The 23,002-nt window shown below is 36.5% G+C and overlaps 1 long non-coding RNA gene across 1 annotated transcript in view; it reads right to left on the reverse strand.

The window, feature by feature from the left end:
• Nucleotides 1-17,507, reverse strand: part of LOC129150129 (uncharacterized) — a 29,385-nt gene extending 11,878 nt beyond the window's left edge. Inside the window, exons 1-2 of the long non-coding RNA XR_008556860.1 lie at nucleotides 17,472-17,507; nucleotides 10,378-10,424 (exon numbers count right to left, since the gene is read on the reverse strand). This is a non-coding gene — a long non-coding RNA (uncharacterized LOC129150129). The remainder of the gene's footprint in view (nucleotides 1-10,377; nucleotides 10,425-17,471) is intronic.
• Nucleotides 17,508-23,002: the final 5,495 nt, after the last annotated feature.

Consider the following 23,002-nt stretch of genomic DNA (forward strand, 5'->3'; position numbering starts at 1 on the left):
TAAAGCATGAAACAGACTTTCAAATTACAGGGGGAAAGTTAGGGAGAGGTGGGGGAGTTGTGAAATCAAACGAAAGACTTGTATGCATGCATATAAGCATAAACAATGGACGCAAAACTCTGGGGGGTGAGGGCATGTATGGGTGGGGGGTGGGGGGGTAATGGTAAGATATGTACACATATAATACCTCAATAAAAAAAAAAAAAAAATAAAAAACAAACAAACAAACAAAAAAAAACATATAAGTGTTCTTCAATAGATGACAGAATAAAGAAGATGTGGTACATATACATACTGGAATATTACTTAGCCATAAAAAAGATAAAATAGTGTCTTTTGTGACAATATTATCATTAATAGATCTTGAGAATATCATGCTAAGTGAAATAGTTAAGAACCATATGATTTCACTCCTATGTGGTACATAAAACTGAAAGTAACAAATGAAAAAAACAAGAAAAACAAAAACTCATAGAATCAGATAACAGTATGGTGGTTACTAGAGGGAAGTGGGCTGGGAGAGGTAAAAGGGAAAGGGGGTGAAATATATGGTGACAGAAGATTGACTCTGGGCGGTGGGCAAACAAGGCAACATACAGATGATGTATTATAGAATTGTACCCTTGAAACCTATATAAATTTTATTGATGTTACCCTAATAAACTTAATTAAAAATAAAGTAAATGAATTAATAAATAAACAAGAACTTTTTCAAAGAAAATGTTTTATAGTCTTTAATTGAAAGTTAAGCAGAGGTAAAAGTAGTCAATTCAGAGAAGAGCTGGACCAAAATTAAAAAAAAAGTTAAAAGTACTTCAAAAAAAATTACTCAAGCAGCAAATATAAGAAATCAATATAATTTTATATTTTTCATAGTAGAACTAATTAGAAATATTAATTTAACATTATTTTGTCATCTATGTGAGGAAGAAGATACTTTTGTATGCTCTGGAAGAATTTGGGCAGGTTCCTAGCTTTTTTAGAAGGAAGTCTGTTAACTTTTATTAAGTATTTAATAATGTTAATTTATTAATAAAATTAAACTACATCATTGATAATATTATATGGTATTATATTACATGTGATATTTAATGTCTCTGAGTGTGAGACATGAAAATTCCACATATGGGAAGTATCCTATAGAAAAAAGAATCCTGGTATTCAGAAATCTATGTAGAAAGATATTTATTAGAGCACAATTTAAAGTGTATAAAACCTGGAAAGTCTCTCTCTCCTACTAGCTAGCTTGAGAATCCGGAAATAGAAATTCTACAGATTATCGTCTCTCACTCTCCAGTTTAAAACTCAAGTAATGAAGATGAGATATTAAGGTGATACAGCTAGCAACTTGCTCAGCTATCTGGAATAGGAATCCATTGACACACAATTTCATTTTTTACTGACAAGAAATTTATGTACTGACATAAAATTCTCTTTTCAAACTGAATCACTGAAGGTCTATGAGACATTACACTAAGGATGCTTATCAGCATACTGTATAAGTCGGGTGGTGATGTGGTTCCTCTGTGTGAGAAAAAGTACTTACTTTCTATACCACTTTATTATAATACACTGAACCTTCCTTTAAAAGATTTCAGAATAAAAATATTTCATAATAAATATCTTATAAAAATAATATAGCCTTAATTAGGAACTTTGAAAAACAAAGACCACAAAGAACACATTTTAAATATTGTTAATCTTATTGAGCACTGAAAACACTTAAAATATAATTACAATTAAACATTTTTCATGCTATTAAATTACTTTGATATTTTATGTTAATAGTTTCATAATATTTTCTCAAGTAACTGAATAATATTTATTTTTTAGTTAAATTAAACATATCTGAAATCTGTTTGCTTTGCCCCCTGCTGGCCTGATCAACCATAACTTGCTCCCCTGCCAGCCTGATCGCCCCTTCCTTGCCCCCCTGCTGGCCTGATCGACCCTAACTTGTTCCCCTGCCTGCCTGATCGCTCCTACCTTGCCCCCCTGCCAGCCGGCCTGATAGATCCTAACTTCCCTCCTGCCGTCCTGATGCCCCTAACTTGCCCCCGTGCCAGCCTGATCACCCCTAACCACCTCTGCCTTGGCCCCTGGCCTAAGCCACAGTCTGGCCTCCCTCTGCGAGAGGCGACCTGGCAGATCAGGGGAAGACGCCCCCATTACCCCACTGCTGCTGCCACTGCTGGCCTGAGCCTGGGCCTTTACAGCTGCCCGAGGCTGCCTGAGCCTGGGCCCTTCGCAGCCGCAGGTGGCTTTGTGTGGAAGGACGTCCGGAAGATGTCCACTCTATTAGCATAATACCTTTTTATTAGTATAGGTTATTTTCTTCATTTTATAATGGAGTGTTGTCCATGTCGTTACTCAGTTTGGTTTGTTATTAAGAATATACGGTATTTTTTCATATTTTAAATGTCTTTAATGAATATATAAACTGTAAGTACAAGTAGTTATGTCAATCAAGTACATAAATGATGTGGCATTTTCTTCATTTGGCAAGACCTTATGCTGCAGAGAAAATGACACCAATAGTTTTGTGTTTCCCTAGACCAGTGGTCGGCAAACTCATTAGTCAACTGAGCCAAATATCAACAGTACAACGATTGAAATTTCTTTTGAGAGCCAAATTTTTTAAACTTAAACTTCTTCTAACACCACTTCTTCAAAATAGACTTGCCCAGGCCGTGGTATTTTGTGGAAGAGCCACACTCAAGGGGCCAAAGAGCCGCATGTGGCTCGCGAACCGCAGTTTGCCGACCACAGCTCTAGGGAATAATGAGCGGAAGGAAGCCCTGCTTACTGTTATGCTGACTCCTAGTCTTTTGTCAGTCCCGCATCTAACAATTTCTGTGTTTGTATAAATAAATCAAGTGGAAATTTTGGTAGTGTAAGGTCTCTTTATACCAATCAAGAATGAACTAAGCAAAGAATATAATCATGTTCTGCTTTTCCATAAAATTGTTCCATAAAAATACAGTAGTGACTCCAGTAAAGAAACATATATGCAGACAAAGTAATCTCATGCATAATTGAAACATGCAGCAATTTAAACCAGGAAATATAATTGTGTTTGATATATATCAAAGAGACAGAGAGAATTCCAAATATTTATATAGTAAATAATATTGTGCCTAGAACATAGAAGTATGGGTTATATTTTTACTTCTTCAACTTTTCAGAAATGTATTTATAGTTTAAATTAATATAACATTCAAAATAAATAATATTTTTCTATTCATACTAAATTAAAAAGAATTCAATATCAAAGTAAAAACTGGCTCCTGTAGCATTTGTTTCACTCAACTGAAAACATCGCAGTCAGTGAGGCCTGGACAAGAGCTTTTTGTTGATGTCTGGAGCTGGACATCTGAGATCAGGACGCTAGTATGGTAGGATTCTGAGAAAGGCCCTCATCCAGATGTAAAGTGCTGAGTATCCTCACGGGGCAGAGAGAGGGATAATGCTCTCTGGCTTCCTCATTTCCCCTTCAGCTTTACCGAGATTTAATTGACAAATGAAAATTTGGTAAGTTTAAGGTGTACAACCTGTTCATTTGAAATTGCAATATAATTGCCACTGCATTATTACTACCAACTTCTTCTTGCCCCACCTCCAAATATCATCCAATTTATATTAGAGTTTCAATATATGAATTTGGGTGGACAAAAATATTCAGTCCACTACCCTGAACTACAAGTTTCATACATGCCTTGCAAAGTATTTCTAGATCTCTCTTGATTCGTTGTAGATAAGCAGATTAGGCTCTTGTCATATATTACTTGCTCCTTAGAGCATCCTTTGAGAAATTAGGTCAGATATAATTTCAGTTTCTCACTGACTCTTTTACTCTCTCCTCTGTCTTAGTAACTTTTAAATATGCAAATTAACTATAATCACATTGATGTTCCTTACATCCTCCTAACTTATTTACGTTATAACTGGATGTTTGTACTTTTGACCACTTTCACCCACCCCCACTCTTACCTCTGCTAAACCCCAATCAGTTATCGGTATCTATGAGCTTGTTTTTTTGTGTGTTTGTTTTTGTTTTTGTTTTGTTTTAGTTTGACATAAATTAGATCACATAGTATTTGTCTTTCTCTGCCAGACTTGTATCACTTAACAGTAATATTCCACATTTTCATTATCTAGTTATTCATTGATGGACACTTAGGGTTTTTACATATCTTAGCTATTGTAAATAATGCTTCAACCAATACGGGGGCTCATATACACTTGAGTGGCCAGATTATTATGATCTCTGAGGCCCGGTGCATGAATTTGTGCATGGGTGGGGTCCAGCAGGCCTGGCCAGGGGGAGGGGACATGGGCGGTTGGCCGGCCTGCCTTGTGGTTGAACTCCTGGTTGAGGGAACAATTTGCATTTTAGCCTTTTATTATATAGGATCTATACTGAGTGGCCAGATTATTATGTGTTCAGAGATCATAATAATCTGGCCACTCAGTGTATATTTTCAATTTAGTATTTTCATTTTCTTTGGATAATACCCAGAAGTGGAATTGCTGGATAAATTTCTTTTTTGAGAAACCTCTTTTCATATAGCTGTACCATTTGTATTCCCACTAATAGTGCACGAGGGTTCCTTTTTCTTCACCTCCTAGCAAACACTTGCTATTTCTTGTCTTTTTTTATAATAACCATTCTAACAGATGTGAGCTGATAAATCATGGTGATTTGATATGTATTTCCTGATGATTTGTGATGTTGAGCATCTCTCATGTACCTACTGGCCAACTGAATGTCTCCTCTGGTAAAATGTCTATTCAAATCCTCTGCCTATTTTTTTAAAATCAGATTATTTGAGTTTGTTTTCGTTTCTTTTTCTTCCTTTTTTGGTTGCTATTGAGTTGTATGAGTTTTTATATATTTTGGATATTAACCTCCTATCAGATATATGATTTGCAAATATTTTATCTTATTTAACAGGTTGCCTTTTTATTTTGTTGGTGGTTTTCCATCACTAATATTATACAAAAATTATAATGTGCTAGTCAGAGATAACATCAAATTTTGATAATAGAGTGAAATAATTTTATTATAAGAGATTTTATTGCACAAAATAGTTGTTAGTAAAACACATATATTGTTAATGTCTCATAATCATCTCACACATGCCTGCTGTTAGTACCAAACAGCAGAGACTCTTCATGCAAAATAAAAAATATACATATTTCCATTGAGGATAATAGGTTTGCATTCCTCATACAACAATTTTAAAAGTCCTCTTTTCACCCAATAACATGTATGCTGATTTCGAATAATAAATATATTCACTGGATGGTGACATCAACAAAGAACTGGAGTAAGAGGTCCCATCCGTTATGCCCTCACAAAAATTAACAATTCAACAGCTATCCACACATGAAAATAGCTCTGGGAGAGCTCAGCAGTCTGGTTAAAAAGCTGCAACAACAGTCAGGGAGGAGGGATAGCAAATAAATGCACAGAAAGGGTAGGCAGAAGAGTTTTATTTGGCCTGCATCATCCCATCCCCCAGGCCAGCACAGCTCAATGCCCAGAGGAACTCCCCAACACATGAAAACTCTTTATGCGAAGATCAGGGTGAGCAACCAGCTTCCCAGGCATGAAGGACCCACTTTGGGTTCTCTTCACCCAGATTGCTGGGGAGATTCCCACAGCTGACAGACACGGAGACTGCTGGGAACAAAGAAGAAGGTGGGGGCTCACAATCACACATCAGGGGCTTGCCCTACAGATGGCTCCAGCAGCTCTAACTGCTCGGGACCTCAACAGCCATCACAGCTGCCACAGGCTCCCAAAGAATGAGACACACTGTGTGTTCCCAGAAGGAACTGCTGCTGTGCCATCTTGGGTCACCCTGTATTTCCTCCATTGCTCCCAACTTCTCTAGGGATGTCTGTGATCCAGACCCCAGCTCCACAGCTGCTTCACAAGTGCCCGTGCCTCAGAAGCAGGTGCTACTGCCTCAGTGGGCATACCTGTGCTTCAGACTCTAGAGATACTCCCACTTTGCACAGGCCTGTTCCTTGGAACCTGGAGCCATAGTCTCTCCCCATAGAGCTATGCTTTGGACCCCAGCTACACCACCACTTTGCTGGTGTTGAATCCTTGAACATCACCACAGAGGCATGCCTGCATCCTGGATACTGGTGCCACTGATTCAGCAGGTGGTCCGTGCTCAGACCTTGGAACCACAGTCACTCAGTGCAGGCGTGCTTTCTGCACCCCAGGCCCAAGGCTGCCCTTGAGCGCCCTTGCCTCACACGCTGGTCCCACTGCCACAGTGGCCCCATCTGCTCACTGAACACCATAGCCACCTGCAATAGTAAGCATATCTGCATACCAAGCCAAGAGGGACCCCCTTAGCCATGACTTTCCCCAGTGTTGGATAAAGAGAACAAAAGGACCTCAGCAGCCTTCACCACTGAAGACCTCAATAGCCCTCCCCTTGGACATCTGCATCTTTGGACACTGAGGATCCCCAATGCTGACTTCTGCCGGAGGGTCCACATGAAGGTTATGCCACTGCATGCTCCTCAGACTTGAACCATTATAGTCCCACACACATAGTGAAGGTCTGTCCATCCGCACATAGATGACATTCTTTCCCCACAGAAACCAGTCTGTAAAGTCTGGAAGAGGTAATGGCTGCCTCAAATACACAGACATTAATGCAAGACTACAAAACCACACAAAACAACAACAACAAAACAACAAAACAAACCACAAGGAAATATGGCATCATTAAAGAAACACAATAAATTTCTAGTGACAAACCTCAAAGCAATGATGATCTTAAAATTACCTGACAATGAAATTTTAAATAATCTTAAAGAAGCTTAGTGAGCAAGAACAGAGCTGGAGACAGCACAGTACTTGACTCAAAATATATTACACAGCTACAGTAATCAAGAGATTACTGTTGTAGAAAATAGGCATGCAGACTAATGAAACAGAATATAGTGCCCCTGAATAAATCCACACATTTAAGGTCAACAGGTATTTGACAAGAGTGCCATATTGCTTCTTACAGGTAAAAAAAAAATGAAACTTTTATGTTATTATTTTTGTAATATGCCATTTGTTTTGCATCTTTAATTTAATTTTTAAAGATAGTAGTATATCAAAGTATAATTTAAAAAACGATTTACACACCAATTTTATAAGAATGTGATTGGATTTAAACAATACATTCATGAAATATTTTAGTAACTAACAGGAGAATAATAGAATAAAAATCTTCATGCAGCAGTTTTGATTCTTCTAGATTTTTAGAAATAACATAATTTACAGACATACATTTATGTTGAATATTAAATTCAATGTTTATGCAATTGCAAAAGTAATAATTCTGCTTTTATGGTACATTGGAATCAACATATAAAATAAGGCAAGGATATATAAAATGCTTTAATGTAAATGTACTTATTTAAAAATTTTCCCAGAAAATACAGTATTTAAATTGCTTGTAATATTCACAATGTTTTTAATGTGAAATTTTTAGTTTCTTTTGACTTTTTTTAACCTGGGGGAAAACACTTGGTGGATTGAATGTAAACCGATTATTTAATTATCTCATATTTATTATATACCACAAGAATGAATTAGAAACAAATATTATTTCCATAAAAGTCTCATTTTTTAGTATTTGAGTTTGGTTAATATTAGCATGATTCTGATAAAGACATAGAACCTAATAAATACTTAAAATACCCGGAAGCTCCTGTTTTCGGAGATACCCCTCCCCCATAAAAATGGTCATTAAATAAAACTCATTGGTGAATTGTGATACAATCTGTAGTTTGGGGACTCAGGACTTGTTGATGAATTAGTTTCCCACTGAAGGGTAGGGGATGCGTAGAAACTAAGAATACATTGTAAATCAGGGTGCATGCTTCTGAGACATTCGTGAACAGAGAATGTGCTTTTACATCCTAACAGAAAAAAGGAATTGGGGGAGAGTAACCTGAATCCAGAGGAAAAAGTTAGCAAAATATATCAATAATGAAATTCAGGACATCCCTTTCGTGTGTGTGTGTGTGTGTGTGTGTGTGTGTGTGTTGTGCGAGGAAGAGGGTTGTATCTGCTATGAAATGTGTCTTAAAAAGAACTCAGAAAGCAATGCTAGCCAGTAGGTACTGGAGGTGGGCACTGCAATGATGTGAATGTACTTTTGTGTCTGAGAGTTGAAAAGATTATCAGCCATGAAATATACCTATGAAGAACTGAGGACACAGAATGCTATACGAGTAGGTTTTGAGATGGGTAGTGTGATGATGCTCAATGAATCATGCAAGGGAAGTAGAGGGAACAAAAGAGATATAAGGGAAGTGTCTGGATATGAATCATGTGAAGATTGTGCTGTTTGTCTATGTGGGAGTGCTCAACATTACTTTTAAATATGCCATAACTTAAACTTCAGGTCTCCAGTGATGATACAAGTATCATCTGACAAATATCAGATCTTTTAGTTCTACAAAGAAATGTGTATGATCGGTCTCTGGATATAACTGTGATTATTAAATCAAAATGCCATAATGTAAATACATAAAGAAAATAATGACAGTGATTGTTGTCTGTGATTATTATTTCATCTTATTATTCAACTTAAGTCTTAAAGAGGCCAGGACTGTGGAGTGGGCAAGAATACAGGATTTCTAGTAAGACTTCCACGATTCTACTCCCAGCTGTGCTACGCTTCATCTTCTTTTGCCTCTATGACTTTATCTGGAAAACAGGTACAGAAATAATATCTCATAGAGATGTTGTAGGAATTAAACACACATATTTGTAAAGTGCAAAAAAGCACCTGATAGTTGAGGTTCAAATAAATGTCTGATCTCATAAATATTAGTGAATGAAGGTGATTTTTGATGTGAAAGATAGAAAAGGACTTTTGTGAAGTATTTATGCAGTAATTTACGTTAAAGACTGGGGTAAGTTGCTATTTATGACAATCTTCCAAGTATCAAAATAATACTTAAGATTATTCATTTAAATATCATTTCATTTCTGTGTACAATGTCATGATTTTAAATGTATAATTAGTAGCTCTAGGCAGAAGCAAATAAATAGTCTGGAAAATTTTAGCTTGCACAAAAATTGTCAGTGAATATTGCTTTATACCTTAATAACAATTTGTTGTTTTTTATTTTTTAAATGTATTTATTTATTGAATTAAATTTATTAAAGTAACACTAGTTAGTAAGATTATGTAAGTTTTTAGTTTTAAATAATCCAGAAAATGTAAAAGCCTTTCCCCACATTTCAAAGCGAACTGAACAATAGGACTGGAATATTAGATGTATGATGCCTATTCCCATGCTTTTAGCAATAATAACAATAACAGTGTTAATAATATTAGGCAACATTGAATGTTTATTATGGGCCAGGTACTATTATGTGTCCTTCCTATGTATTAACTCAATTGGTTCATTCTCATAATAACCTAGGATAGCATAAGGTCTTCTATTTGGTCCATATTTCATTCTGTTCTTATGCGAATATGTTTCCTTTATAATTACTTAATATTTTCATCCCATCTCCTTTAAGAGAAAAAAACACACAGATATATCACAATTCATAAAAGGTGAATAACTAAAAAATTACGCCGTGCTGAAATATTTATAATTTTTTTCCAGAAAAATACTTGGAGTTTAAGTTTATCCAATCTTTTAAATACTTACTCTTTTCAACCACTTTGATACACTAGACCAGTGGTCGGCAAACTCATTAGTCAACAGAGCCAAATATCAACAGTACAATGATTGAAATTTCTTTTGAGAGCCAAATTTTTTAAACTTAAACTTCTTCTAACTCCACTTCTTCAAAATAGACTTGCCCAGGCCATGGTATTTTGTGGAAGAGCCACACTCAAGGGGCCCAAGAGCCGCATGTGGCTCGCGAGCCGCAGTTTGCCGACCACGGCACTAGAATATTGGGTTATCCTCTCCTGGTTTTAAAAGTACACATGCTTTAATGAAAAAGTTCTTAGTTCTTTTGAAGAATTAGAGTAAAAAATACTGATTAAAATATGCCAATTATAAATGAAAATTTTATATAAAATCTGAACTGGGCCTTTCTCAATGAGTTAGGCTTTGAATTAAAAACAAAACAAAACAAAAAAAAAAACAAACCTAACTAAAACAAAACCCAGAGCCCTCAAATTTTTTAAAAACAAAATATCAATTATACTCATCAATTTAGGGAACAATTTTTTATTTCACTTAATTTTAATCATTACCACCATCATCTCTCCTACACATTACCTTTTGATTAAAGAGTTGTAGTTCCATTTGATATCATTGCAAAATACATGGGTCATTTTCAATAAGTCATGACAGATATAATATTAAAAAGGTACCTACCACAGGTTTCAAGATAGTCTGCTGCAAAATTAAATATCCATGGTGGTCTGCAAACAAAAAGTACAAGAGAAGTACCCATAAGTACCCATGAGTCTATTGCACTAAAGGAGCAGTCTGCCAGTTTCTGCAGGCTCCTAGTTTCTTGCTCTTGGCAACATTCTGCAAAGTCAGGATAGAATCAAATCAAAGTTTTGTTTGTGTCTCAAAAATGATGGTGCCAGACACACATCAACAAAAAATTGAAAAGTTTGTTAGTCACAAAAGATGAGGTTCAGGGGAGAGCAGAGTAGGCCTTCCAAGTTGCCTTGAAATTGTTTGAAAGAATAGAGAAAGGAGACTGGCTTGGGATTTTTATTGTGTTGCAGGAGTTTGAACCTTACACCAGCACCAAGTGAGGCTCTGTCTCCTGGAGTATTCTCAGCCAGCTCAAATGTGGAGCAGCAGGGGGAGAGGGATGGTGAAGCTTGACAACTGACAGCACCCAAACATTAAAAACTGAAGTCAGGCACTATGACACTTGTTGCATAGGTATTTTTCCTCCAAGTACTGTCAGATTTGTTATTAACACAGGCAATCTATCCATCTTTTATATGTTTGCTTTAATAAAATAAGAACACCGTATAGATGAATCAAACCTGTCAGCATCCTTATTTCAGACTACCAGTTGCCAGTTGTGATTTGTGTATTAATGGTATATCGAGAGGTATTGATGTCAGTAGATATTTTGATAAAGGGTATATATCCTTGAAGAAAGAAATTTAGTCTGTAAAATGAAGATTATGAAGATAAAGTAGAGGGTTTAAATGATAGAGTGACAGGTCAAACTTAATAGATGAAGAGAAAATAAATTTCATCAATAAAGGTAGTAAGTAGAGCACTAGGGTTTAAAATGTAAATGATAGTAAAACAGCAAAATAAATCAGAAACTTAAGTACAAATTATGAGAAATATATAATGAAAATCATCATAGTTTCATGGAGAAGTTGGACATGTTGAAGATATATATGATTTTCTGGATTTGCTGGGAATACAAAATAGAGTAAACATAAAACAAAAGTGAGAAGAAAAGAATTGAGTCACATAAACACTGATATAACTCAGTTTCAGTAAAGTTGTTTTCAATAACTAAGAAATTGATTCAAAGAAAGATGGTGAAAACATAAGATTAAGGACACAGGAAGGAAGAAATAAAAAAGGAATGGTGTCTTAGAGACATTTATTGAAAAATTAGAAAAATTGGCATCTAGTATTAGAGAGCTTGGCTCTTTGTATTTTGTCTAGACACTTAACTCTTTGAAATATCAAATACCTTATTTGTAAACTTTGAGAGTAAGACTTAACTCTTGAAACTTTTTGGTCTATCTATCTGATTCTCGCTATGTATCTATGAAAAAAAATGGGACTACTATTCAGCAATAAAAAATGAAATATTAACACATGATGCATCTCAAAACATCATGATAAAGGAAAGAAGCCAAAGACAAAAGACATTGTATTACTCAATTAAAACAATAAGCTTATAGATAGAAAAATAGATCAGTGGTTTCTCAGGGCAAGATATAAGAACAAGGATTGACTAAAAATAGGCAACAGGGAAGGCGTAGGGATTATGGAAGTATTCCATGTATATTCCAAATATAGATTGCATTGTAGTGGTAATTACATAACTTTCTAAACTAAAACCTAAAGAGCTCTACTCATACATGGAAACATTCTGTCATATGTATATTATACCTCAATTAAATTGTTAAAAACAACAACCACCACAACAAAGTAAGTCATAATATTTAATAATATCATTAAAACCCTTCCCTGGATTTACATAGAAAAATTATCTTGTGAAATCTCAAATATTTAATACAATATTATTAACTATCATAACCATTTTGTATATATCCAGAACTTATTTTTGCTATGTAAATGAAACCTTAAAGATGAATTATTACTAACAGTGAGTCATGTGGATTGTTTTGAATTTGAAAGATGATTACACTGAGAAACTTCAGATTATTCTATCAAAGAAGACTCAATAACAAATGTCCCATTTAACTGTCTCACAAGTAAAATATTCTTGCACTGACAAGACAAAGTAAAATAACACATAAATCATAATATCTTAAATATGATAAGCATAAGCCAATCCATTTTCTTGCTGAATCTGTGTTTACTCTGTAGGTGTCTTATGTAATATATACACTGAGTGGCCAGATTATTATGATCTCTGAATGCATAATAATATGGCCACTCGGTGTGGTGTATATCCTATATAATAAAAGGCTAATATGTAAATTTTCTCCTCAACCAGGAGTTTGACCAGTAGGCAGGCCGGCCAACCGCCTATGTCCCCTTCCCCTGGCCAGGCTGGCCGGACCCCACCCATGCACGAATTCATGCACTGGGCTTCATATATATATATATGTGTGTGTGTGTGTGTGTGTGTGTGTATATATATATATATATATATATATATATATATATACATACACACACACACATATATAAACACACACACACACACACACACACACACACACACACACACACACACACACTGAGAGCCAGATTATTATGCGTTCAGAGATCATAATAATCTGGCCACTCAGTGTATATACCAGTGATGGGCAACCTTTTGAGCTTGGTGCATCAAACTTCGCCAAAAAACTGAGCATAACTCAGGTAGTGTGTCACTTTGAGGAAAAAACTAACTCCAAGACTCTAGTCGCAAATGTTTAATCCTCAGGAGCAGCAAATGTTTCATCCTCGGCATGCGGCCACGTGTCATCAGAAATGGCTACGCGTGTCAGTGCTGACACGCGTGTCATAGGTTCGCCATCACTGGTATATACTATACTATACTAGAGGCCTGGTGCATGAAATTCGTGCATGGGGGGTGTCCCTCAGCCAAGTCTGAACCCTCTCCAATCTGGGACCCTTGGAGGGAGGTCCGATGCCCTGTTGGACATCCCTCTCACAATCCAGGACTGCTGGCTCCCAACCACTCACCTGCCTGACTGCCTAATTTCTCCTAACCGCTTCTGCCTGCCAGCCTGAACAACTCCTAACCACTCCCCTGCCAGGTTGATCAATGCCTAACTGCTCTCCTGCCAGCCCGATTGACCCTAACTGCCCTCTCCTGCAGGCCTGATCACCCTCAACTGCCCTCCCTTGCAGGCCTGGTCCCTCCAAACTGCCCTCCGGTGCTGGCCACCTTGTGGCAACCATCCTGTTTCCACATGGGGTGGCCATCTTGTGTGTTGGAGTGATGGTCAAATTGCATATTACCTCATTATTATATAGGATCTGTATATATATATATATACCTAAATATATATATATATTTGTGTAATATATATATACTAGAGGCCCGGTGCATGAAATTCGTGCACAGGTGGGGGGGTAGTCCCTCAGCCTGGCCTGCACCCTCTCCAACCTGGGACCCCTTGGGGAATGTTCGACTGCCAGTGGTCGGACATCTCTCTCCCAATCCAAGAACACTGGCTCCTAACCACTCACCTGCCTGCCTGCCTAATGCCCCTAACTGCTCTCCTGCCTGCCTGATCGCCCTAACTGCCTCTGCCTGCCTGCCTGGTCGCCCCTAATGGCCCTCCTCTGGCAGCCTGGTCACCCCCAATGTGCATATGGCTGGGGTCCCTCAGCCTGGCCTATGCCCTCTCGCAGTCCAGGAGCCCTTGGGGGATGTCCTCGAGAGAGCAAGCCTAAGCCAGCAGTCAGACATCCTTAGCTCTGCTGTGGAGGCTGGAGAGGCTCCCGCCATCGCTGCTGCACTTGCCAGCCATGAGTCCAGCTCAGGGCTTCTGGCTGATTCATAATTATATATAATTCAATTATATTTATTATATTTACATGTAATATAAATAAAAATATAAGTGGGAGTGCACTGACCACCAAGGAGCAGCTCCTGCATTGAGCATCTGCCCCTGCTGATCAGTGTGCATCATAGCAACTGGTTGTTCCACAATTTGGTCAATTTGCATATTAGCCTTTTATTATATAGGATATTCTTATTATATCATCATTTTAAATAATCATATTAATTCATTTTTGCAACTCTCTTATATCATATATTAATAAATAGTTCTTAATGTTATTAATTGAATGCTATATTTCCCTGAAGTAAATTATTACTTTTTGTTTTTTTCATTAAAATTCTAAATTCCTACTCTCTGTTTTTCATGATTGATTTCCTGAATTGCCTTTCCTTATAAGTATCAACTACTCATACTTAATTGTTAATAAAGTACTAACCTTATTCCTTTTATTGTATGCTTTATTAAACTGTCTGTCAGACACATTATACAAAAATATTTGAAACAGATTGTATTCTATTCTGCTGTGTTTTCAACAGATGTCTAGTTAATTGGAATTTCTCAGAGTTGGGCCAATTGTGCTGGCTTCCTATCAATAAGAAAGATCACAACCTTTCTTTTGGAAGTCATAGGTGTTTTTTTTTTAAGTTCTACATAGACTCTCCCTGAATTGCATAACTTAACTTAATTACTAATATGTATATGTTCTTTTGTAAAAGATAAAAAACTTATTGATTGGTGCCATTACCATTGAGGTGGGTGAGAAATGGTCCAATCTAGAGGAGAAGCATGGAAATGCCAAAAGGAGAGAGGCAACACTCAGGCTATATAATAATATAGCAAAAATAATCAAGATTAAAACTTATTAGTTTTCAAATAACCACTGATTAAGAGATGGAAAAAAGCAAATAATTGAGCTCATTTTTTACATGCTAAACTTGGGTATAGATGTAAAAACCATATTTATCAAATTTGTAAATGGTATAATTTCCTCCCATATTTTTACAAAAATCAGATTTCCATATTATTTGATGATTCATAATAATACTATATACAATTCAATTATATTTATTATATTTACATGTAATATAAATAAAATATAAGTTTCCAATTTTAAATATAATATATGTGTATTCCAGTTTAGACCTCTCCTTTGACTTAAAATTTTTGTTCTTAATTGCTTCCTTCTTATTCCAGGTAGATATCACTCTTTTATTCAAAATCTTCCAATGGTTTTCCATTTTACTGCATTTAAAAGCCTTAAAGTATGACAACAGCCCACAAATTCTGTCCCATTAGACTTCTGTTATCTTTCGAACTTTTTCCTGCTCTTCATACCATAACTGTGGTCTTTTATATAAAGTGTATCCCCCCCAAAATGTATATACACACTGAATAATTATAAAGGCAGTGTTTACTAAAATACATTTCATTTTAATTTTGAAATTAAAGTATGTATACCTTTTTTGGGACACAGTGTATATACATTAAACACACACATGAGCTTAGGTTTGTCTTGATTGCAAAAGTGATCCACATTTTGTACTCAACCCTGCATTCATACTCTTGGCAATGTGACTGCAGCTTCTCTCTCTGAGAAGCAAACACTATTTCTCCACACCTTGCGTCTGGACAGGTCCTGTGATTTCCTTTGCCTTAAAATATGTCTGAAGTGATGGTGTGGAACTTTTGAGGCTATGCCTCAGTGCATTGCTCACTTCTGCTATCTCTCATTGGTACCTGTTTCCCTACTGAGAAGAAAGTAATCTAGTCTGAAGGAAAATGAGAGACCATTTGGAGAAGAGCCCATTTGTTTCAGCTGAGGACATTCTAGGCCAGCCTACAACTAGCCAAGTCCCAAATGGATAAAAAATAAATAAACAAACAAAACACCCAAACAAATTTAGCAGAGTTGCTTACTTGATCCATAGCCAAATGCAAACATATGGGTGAGTCCGTCCCAAATTGGAAAAGCTACCCAGATGATCCGTAGACTCATGAGCAATATAAATGCTTATTGTTATAGGTTCATAACAAGTTTTTGTTTTGTTTGTTATTGTTATTACTACAATTCCTCAGCATATAGAAACTTTCTGATTTGTTTTCTGTGCTCATAAATCATTAAATATGTTTTGGATCCTTTTTAAATTTAATTACAATAATTTTTCAGTAGGCTATGTGGCTTCTAAATGGTTGCTAGTATCCATACTGAAGTCTCTTTTTTTGGAATATAGTTTGAATATGCACACTTTTCTTATTGTTAGGGAAAAGAACTCTTAGTATAAATTATAGAAGCTTTAATGCACATCACAATGGGCAGAAGTAAAATTTCACAGGGTAAATAATTTTGATGAGAATACAGGACGCTGAATCCCCATGGGTTACTGAAATGAGTGTAGGATTGATGTAGATATTCTGGAGAACAGAATGTTGGTAATAAGTAAAATTAAATAAGTTCTTCTATACCTAGCAGTTCTTACCCTAGGTAAATATCCAAAATAAATTTTACACAAGTAACTAAAGGAATATTTACTAGAATATTCCCCATTGCCCTATTTGTTGGATGTGTGGTTGTAGAGGCAATGGAGATAGTCATCGGTGGTAAGATAAATAAGTAGTAGCATTTGCTATCTAGTATACATTTATTAATAATATGGCAGTTAGCAGCAACACACAGGGTGAACAGTTGGGAACATGAGTAGAGTTTAATATACTTATATGTATTAATACACGCACATATTAGTGTGTTTCCCACACTATACAAAAATAGTGTTCCTATGAAAACTTGCACAAGTCAAAATGGTGTAAAGCAAAGAAGCAATTACTATTATTTTTTAAAATAAATTTATTTATTTTTTACAGAGAGGAAGGGAGAGGAATAGAGAGAAACATCGATGAGAGAAACATTGATCAGCTGCCTCCTGCACACCCCCCATTGGGGATGTGCCCGCAACCAAGGTACATGCCCTTGACCTGAATCGAACCTGGGACCCTTCAGTCCGCATGCCGATGCTCTATCCACTGAGCCAAACCGGTTAGGGCAGAAGCAATTGCCAATAATGTATGTGGGAAAACTGGAGTGTATCCAGACCAAAAAAAAAATAGCCTACTAATCATTCCAAGTCACATAAAATCTAAAATGAGACTAACACACACAAAAAAATAAATAAAGAAAGAAATAAAGAAATAAAATAAAATAAAATGAGACTAACACATAGTAAAAGCAGGAACGCACACAATAAATAGAGCTAAAGCACAGATGCTCACACACAGTTCGGAGCTGAGGCTGCTTGATGCTGAGATGCTGAGTGCAGTTCTGGGGGAAGGAGCTTGGTGGTGCCACTCTCGCTACATGGGCTGCATTCCGCTTCTAGAAAGGCTCGCTGCAAAGCACATGCTGAATCCTATTTTCACTTTGTGCCTTTTTTCATAATCATGAAAAGTCCGCATTGGATATCTTTCAGTTTGTAAAACAGGTACAAATGTAGGTCTTTTGTAAAAGCAAAATGGCCTTGTGTGCGACCTTTTGGAAAGTCTGTATGTTTATTTACATCTATTTCCAAGACCTATTTGCTGAGAGAGTCTAGAAGGCGCAATGACGCAAATTATCTTTTACGGTAATAAAGTCTTAAGAGTTATAGAGAAGAAATATTAACATCAATAATAATAACCTAATCATTATATTGTTCATACATAGGAATAACAAGAAAATACATTTTTCATGCACACATGCTAGAGATATATCAGTGAGAGTCTTCGTTGTGCTTTCTATATCAATGATAATCATGGCTGTCTTATCATTATGGCTAATAATATTCAAATACCACACACAAGTCATTTGCTAAGTTTTGTGATTTATCATTGTGTTTAAACTTTGGAACATTCAGTTCTTATTATCTCTGTTTCACAGAAGAGTAAAATGAGGCTCAGATAGTTTAGTGAGTAACACCAAATCAAGAGTCATTAAATTCTTTACATCTGCTTGTATTTAAGAACTACTGCAGACATCTAAGAAATATATAAAAAGTCAAATTCTCAAGAATTTGATGTCAGGCAGTGCTGAGAAGGCCATGGGAGCCCTACACCCCAACCATGCCCTCTTCACAGAACAAGAAGGAATTCAAGAGTGTTATAAAGATTTAGCTAAGCACAGTACGTTTATTAAAGTGATAGTACCCACTTGAGAAGCGAGAGCAGATGACCTGGGAGAATGAGATGTGTCAGTGTGGTCTGGGTGGATGGTTTTTATTAACCACCTGGGCAAGGTCCTCTGCTTCTGATGCTGGTGGAGTGAGTGACATAGTGGGTTGCCTATGTCTCTCCTCTCCAGATAGCTACTACTTTTTTGGAAATTTTTATAGGAAATTGGGGATGGAAAAGCAAGGGAATAGGTGGTTAGTGAAGGTCATTTCTGTGATGTTCCAGCCAAGATGGAAAAGGGGAGAGGGACAGCTTGAGGCCTTTATTCCCCATTCCTATTTTTCTGCCTCATATTGACAAATGGCTAAGATCTGTAATCAGTTATATTATGATATCTGAATAATGCTTAATAGTATGATTTTGAAACAGCCACCTTCAGTGTGATTCTGAGAGACAAAACATTCAAAACAGTCATGTTGTTTCTTATAATAATTTTTTATATTTTCTCAAAATTATTTCTATTTGGTATACACCATGCTCTCTAGCAAGTGTGACATGATCTCTATCTGATTATAAAATTCATGAAACTTTCAGTTATGTATGGAGTTCTGGAATGGCCAGAATGACATTTTAAGTGTTTGTGGTATTCCTCATAGTATCTATTTACCCACACATGAAAGTTTGTAAGAGTTGAGTGAGAGATGGAATTTTCTTCTTTCCCTTTTCAAAGCATCATAATTATAAGATTACTGCTGGGGTCTGATGCGGGGGGGATCTCCCTTTCCCGTGGCCAGCATGGAGAGAGATGAAATGGGTTCTTGGTAGAGGCGGCCGGAGATTGAGAAAACAATGAAATAAAGAAAGTCGACACAGAAATAGATTCAAGCTGGGTCCTGGGTGGGTGGCTGACCTCTTCTGCTGGAGAGACAGACCACTGCCCTGAGCCACGCAGCACATTTATTTATTTTCCAACATACAAGGGGGTTTCACCGGAAAACTTAGGATCAAAGGAGCTTGGGAGGGCCCAGGTCCTATTAATTCCCTCTTTCCCGCTCCTAGACTGGATTTACATCTCAAAGCCCCTCTCCTGGTACCTGGACAAAGGTAAGTTAGGAACTGATAACACCCCCGCATTCTTGGGGGGCGTGTAACCTAGACAGGACTCTGCCAATGCCTTGGGCTCAGTTAACAACAATTTGAAGAATGTCCCTGTGTCTTCCCAGGGGGCCCTCTACAGATTACAATAGCCCTATATACAAAGGTAATGCATAGTGTCTCAGAATGCAAATGGAAAACATAGATCAGGGCCATTCTGCTCTTCAGACAAGTAAAAAATGGCTTCAATCACAGGATCGGACACAGAGCAAGAGACGAAGTCAGGTAAATTTTCCAACAGGCCATTTCATATTTTATACAAATAGTGTTTCAGATTTCAGGTACTTCAACATATTCCTCCTGATCTAGATACACATTCCCTTTCAGACCTCATTGTCATATGGTGATAAAGAGAAAATTATATGTTTCTTAACTTGTTCGTAAATTGCTCAATACTTGTTTTTACTCCTAAAAACTGATAGGTTAAGCAACCATTCTACAGCCCAGAATATGTACTACCTTTAAAAGCTGAATAAACAGGTATGAACTAGTTCAAAGGAAAAGTAAAACTAAGGAAATGCCACTCATTCTTTCCACTGTCATTAACTTCAAAAGACTATTACAAATTCACTTCTGTCATATATCTATTCCTTAGACAACAACCACAGTTATTCAATATGCACTGATGCTGGTTTTGGTTCAGCTTATCTTTGAGCTGTGTGTCCAATTTGTATTTTTTATGATAAAATCCCTTCAATTCATAATGGAACAATTCATTTGACATGGTATCATTTAAATTATAGAATTTGTATCATAAATTACTATGGGTTTAACTACAGTGTTCTTAAGGCAACATCACTCAGAACTATCTTATTCAAAAATCTCACTGTGAGTGATCGGTCAAACTTTATCATTTTGATAATAGATGCATGTTTCAAAACCACTTAATGGATGAAATCCATCACTACAGTTATAACTAGGAACATTTTTTAAAAGATAAATTTCTTTGTATATTTCTCTGCATCCTCCTCTATCACCATTTAAGAAAAAAAAGGAAAAGAACATATAAAAGCACTAACAGTTTAGCACTTTGCATATCAGAGTAACCCCAAATCGGCACCCTCAACAAAAATAAATTCAGGGTCATCCCACTTAAGCCTAGGAATATTGTTCAATCTTCTGTAATAGCCGTGGCTGCTCCCCGTAACTTCTCTATGGAAGTATTATGATTAAAAGGAGCAGGAGGGGCAGGGAAGATGTTTGCATGAAATCCTTATTTTAGTTTGGACTATGCAGGTTGGTGTGTTATGATGGGGAGAGAAGATTACCTACCCTGTGTGAATCCATTCTTGCACAACAATCACAATGCTTTTATTTATATTACTTATTTCAAAGAGTGCATATTTAGGTTACTAGAGTAATCTAAGGTATTTTTGGCTATTCTTACCAGGAGCAGAAAAATAGAATAAACACCACGAGAAAGTATTCTTGGACAATAGGATGGTCCTGATCAGTTGGGTAAATAACCTGCGTCAAGGAGTGAGCGCTTCCTCAGCTGGGGCAAACTTATGTTAACATCGCAGGAATTAAGTAGCTAATCAGAATGAGTCTCTCCAAAGAGAATGTGTCAAAATTCAACCTCAAAAATGTATAAATTACCCTTCAAAGGGTGACCTATAAAATAAACCCTCTCCACGAGCCAGTCCAACTGCTGGGCAGTTACTTCACATTCTGAAACACTCCTTATCTTTTAGAAGCTTCCCCATTTGTAGCATTTTTTTTGTACTCAGTGAATTGATTTTTTTTTTTTTTTTTTTTTTGCCTGTCTTTTCACAACGGATTGATCTTTTCAAAGCCTGGGACTGCCTCATTCATTTTTATATTGCAGCGTGTGGCAAATTTTAGGGCCTCCAGATATACTTTTCATTGAATGAGAGAATAAAGTATAAAATGAAGTAGGAAAAGGAAAAGACTCTACCAATAATGCAAAAAGTTAACATTTTAGTAGTTAATGATTCATTTAAATCAATCTTTCTTTTAATATTTATTATAATAAATCCTAATTATGAAAGTTTAGAAATTTCAAACAAATATAAAAAGAAACTTTAACACTTCTGTTTTCTTTTCACATATAAATACCAAATTTCAGATAATACTTAAAAGAAATGCTAAACTCCATATTGCTATCTAAATCCATTCATCTATCTAAATCCATTCATCTATATAAAAATCAAGCCAAGTTCAGATTTCTATACAGTGTACTTGTGAGAAAACAAACCAGAATATTAAAAAAAAAATTAAAGAACTGATATCACAACTTGAAATTTTTGGATAGAAGTCATTAAATCTTAAAAAGAAAATATTACTCCTACCAGAGAATACTTTTTAATGTCTGGCCTGCCAGCGAAGTGCTCACTTTGTTCCTGCAGGCCTCAGGCACACATCTGCTGTCTTCTTTGTCCCCAGCTCACGGATCATGCTGCTCCCACCTGGCTTCCTGTTTTGCTTAAGCCTACAGCAGACTAGAATGCTGTATCTTCAGCTTTTCCATTTCTTGTTGGTTTGTAAAGATAACACAGAGACACTTTCAGTTAAAACTAGTTTACCATTAATTCCCTAGAGGAGATAAACTAGCTTAAAGTATAAAAAGTATAGAAGGACATTTTATAAGTCCCTAATATGTAGCACAATCTGCTTCTTTCTGTAGCTTCTAGCCCCTCCCTCCCTTTTATAGACAGTATCCCGAAAGTTTAAAAGATCTCCTGAGACTACTCCGTAAAAATAGGTTAGAATTTATTTCTCCCTCTTCAGTACGATGCAAGCAGAATTATAAAGCTATCCCCCCCTTTACAAGATTGCTGTGTCTTTGTTATTCAAGCAAACACTAATCCAAATACTGTTAGAAAGTGACTGTGCAGATGGAATTAAGTTTATTAGTCAGCTGACAATGAAATGGGGAGATGATTTCAAATAACCTGGGTGGATTTAGTGTAATCAGAAGTGCCTTTGAAAAGCAGAGCAGCAGGTCCGGAGAGTCAGTGTGAAGTGGGACCATTGAAGACGCCTGGGGATGATTTAGAAGGGAAGCTACAGCTGGTGAAGGCAGGCACATGGAAAACATGAGAAGAAAGGCAGCCAGTCTTTTGTAGCCAGCCTCAGCTGGAAATGGACTCCTCACCTATAACTGCAAGGTCAACAGCAATCTGGTCCACGATTTGAATGAGCTCAGGGACGAATTCTCCCCAGTGTCTGCTGGTGAAAGCACAGCCCGCTGCTACCTGGATTCCAGCTTTGTGAAACCCAGAGCAAGAAATCAGTTTGCCAACCTGTACATCTGACTTACAGAATTCTTATATAATATACTTGTTATTTGAAGGCACTAAGTTAGTGGTCATTTTTTATGGTAGCGATGTCAATTCAGTGCAGGTATCAAATTCCTAGTTACTCTAGGTAAACTATTTGAGCCCCTAAGCCATGCCTACTAAACTTAATATTTGTAGATGTAAATGTAATTCTTCATTCATTCAACAAGATAGGAGTTTGTGGGCAGATGAAACAATAGT

This window comes from Eptesicus fuscus, chromosome 8 (assembly GCF_027574615.1).
Source record: "Eptesicus fuscus isolate TK198812 chromosome 8, DD_ASM_mEF_20220401, whole genome shotgun sequence".
Lineage (NCBI taxonomy): Eukaryota > Metazoa > Chordata > Mammalia > Chiroptera > Vespertilionidae > Eptesicus > Eptesicus fuscus.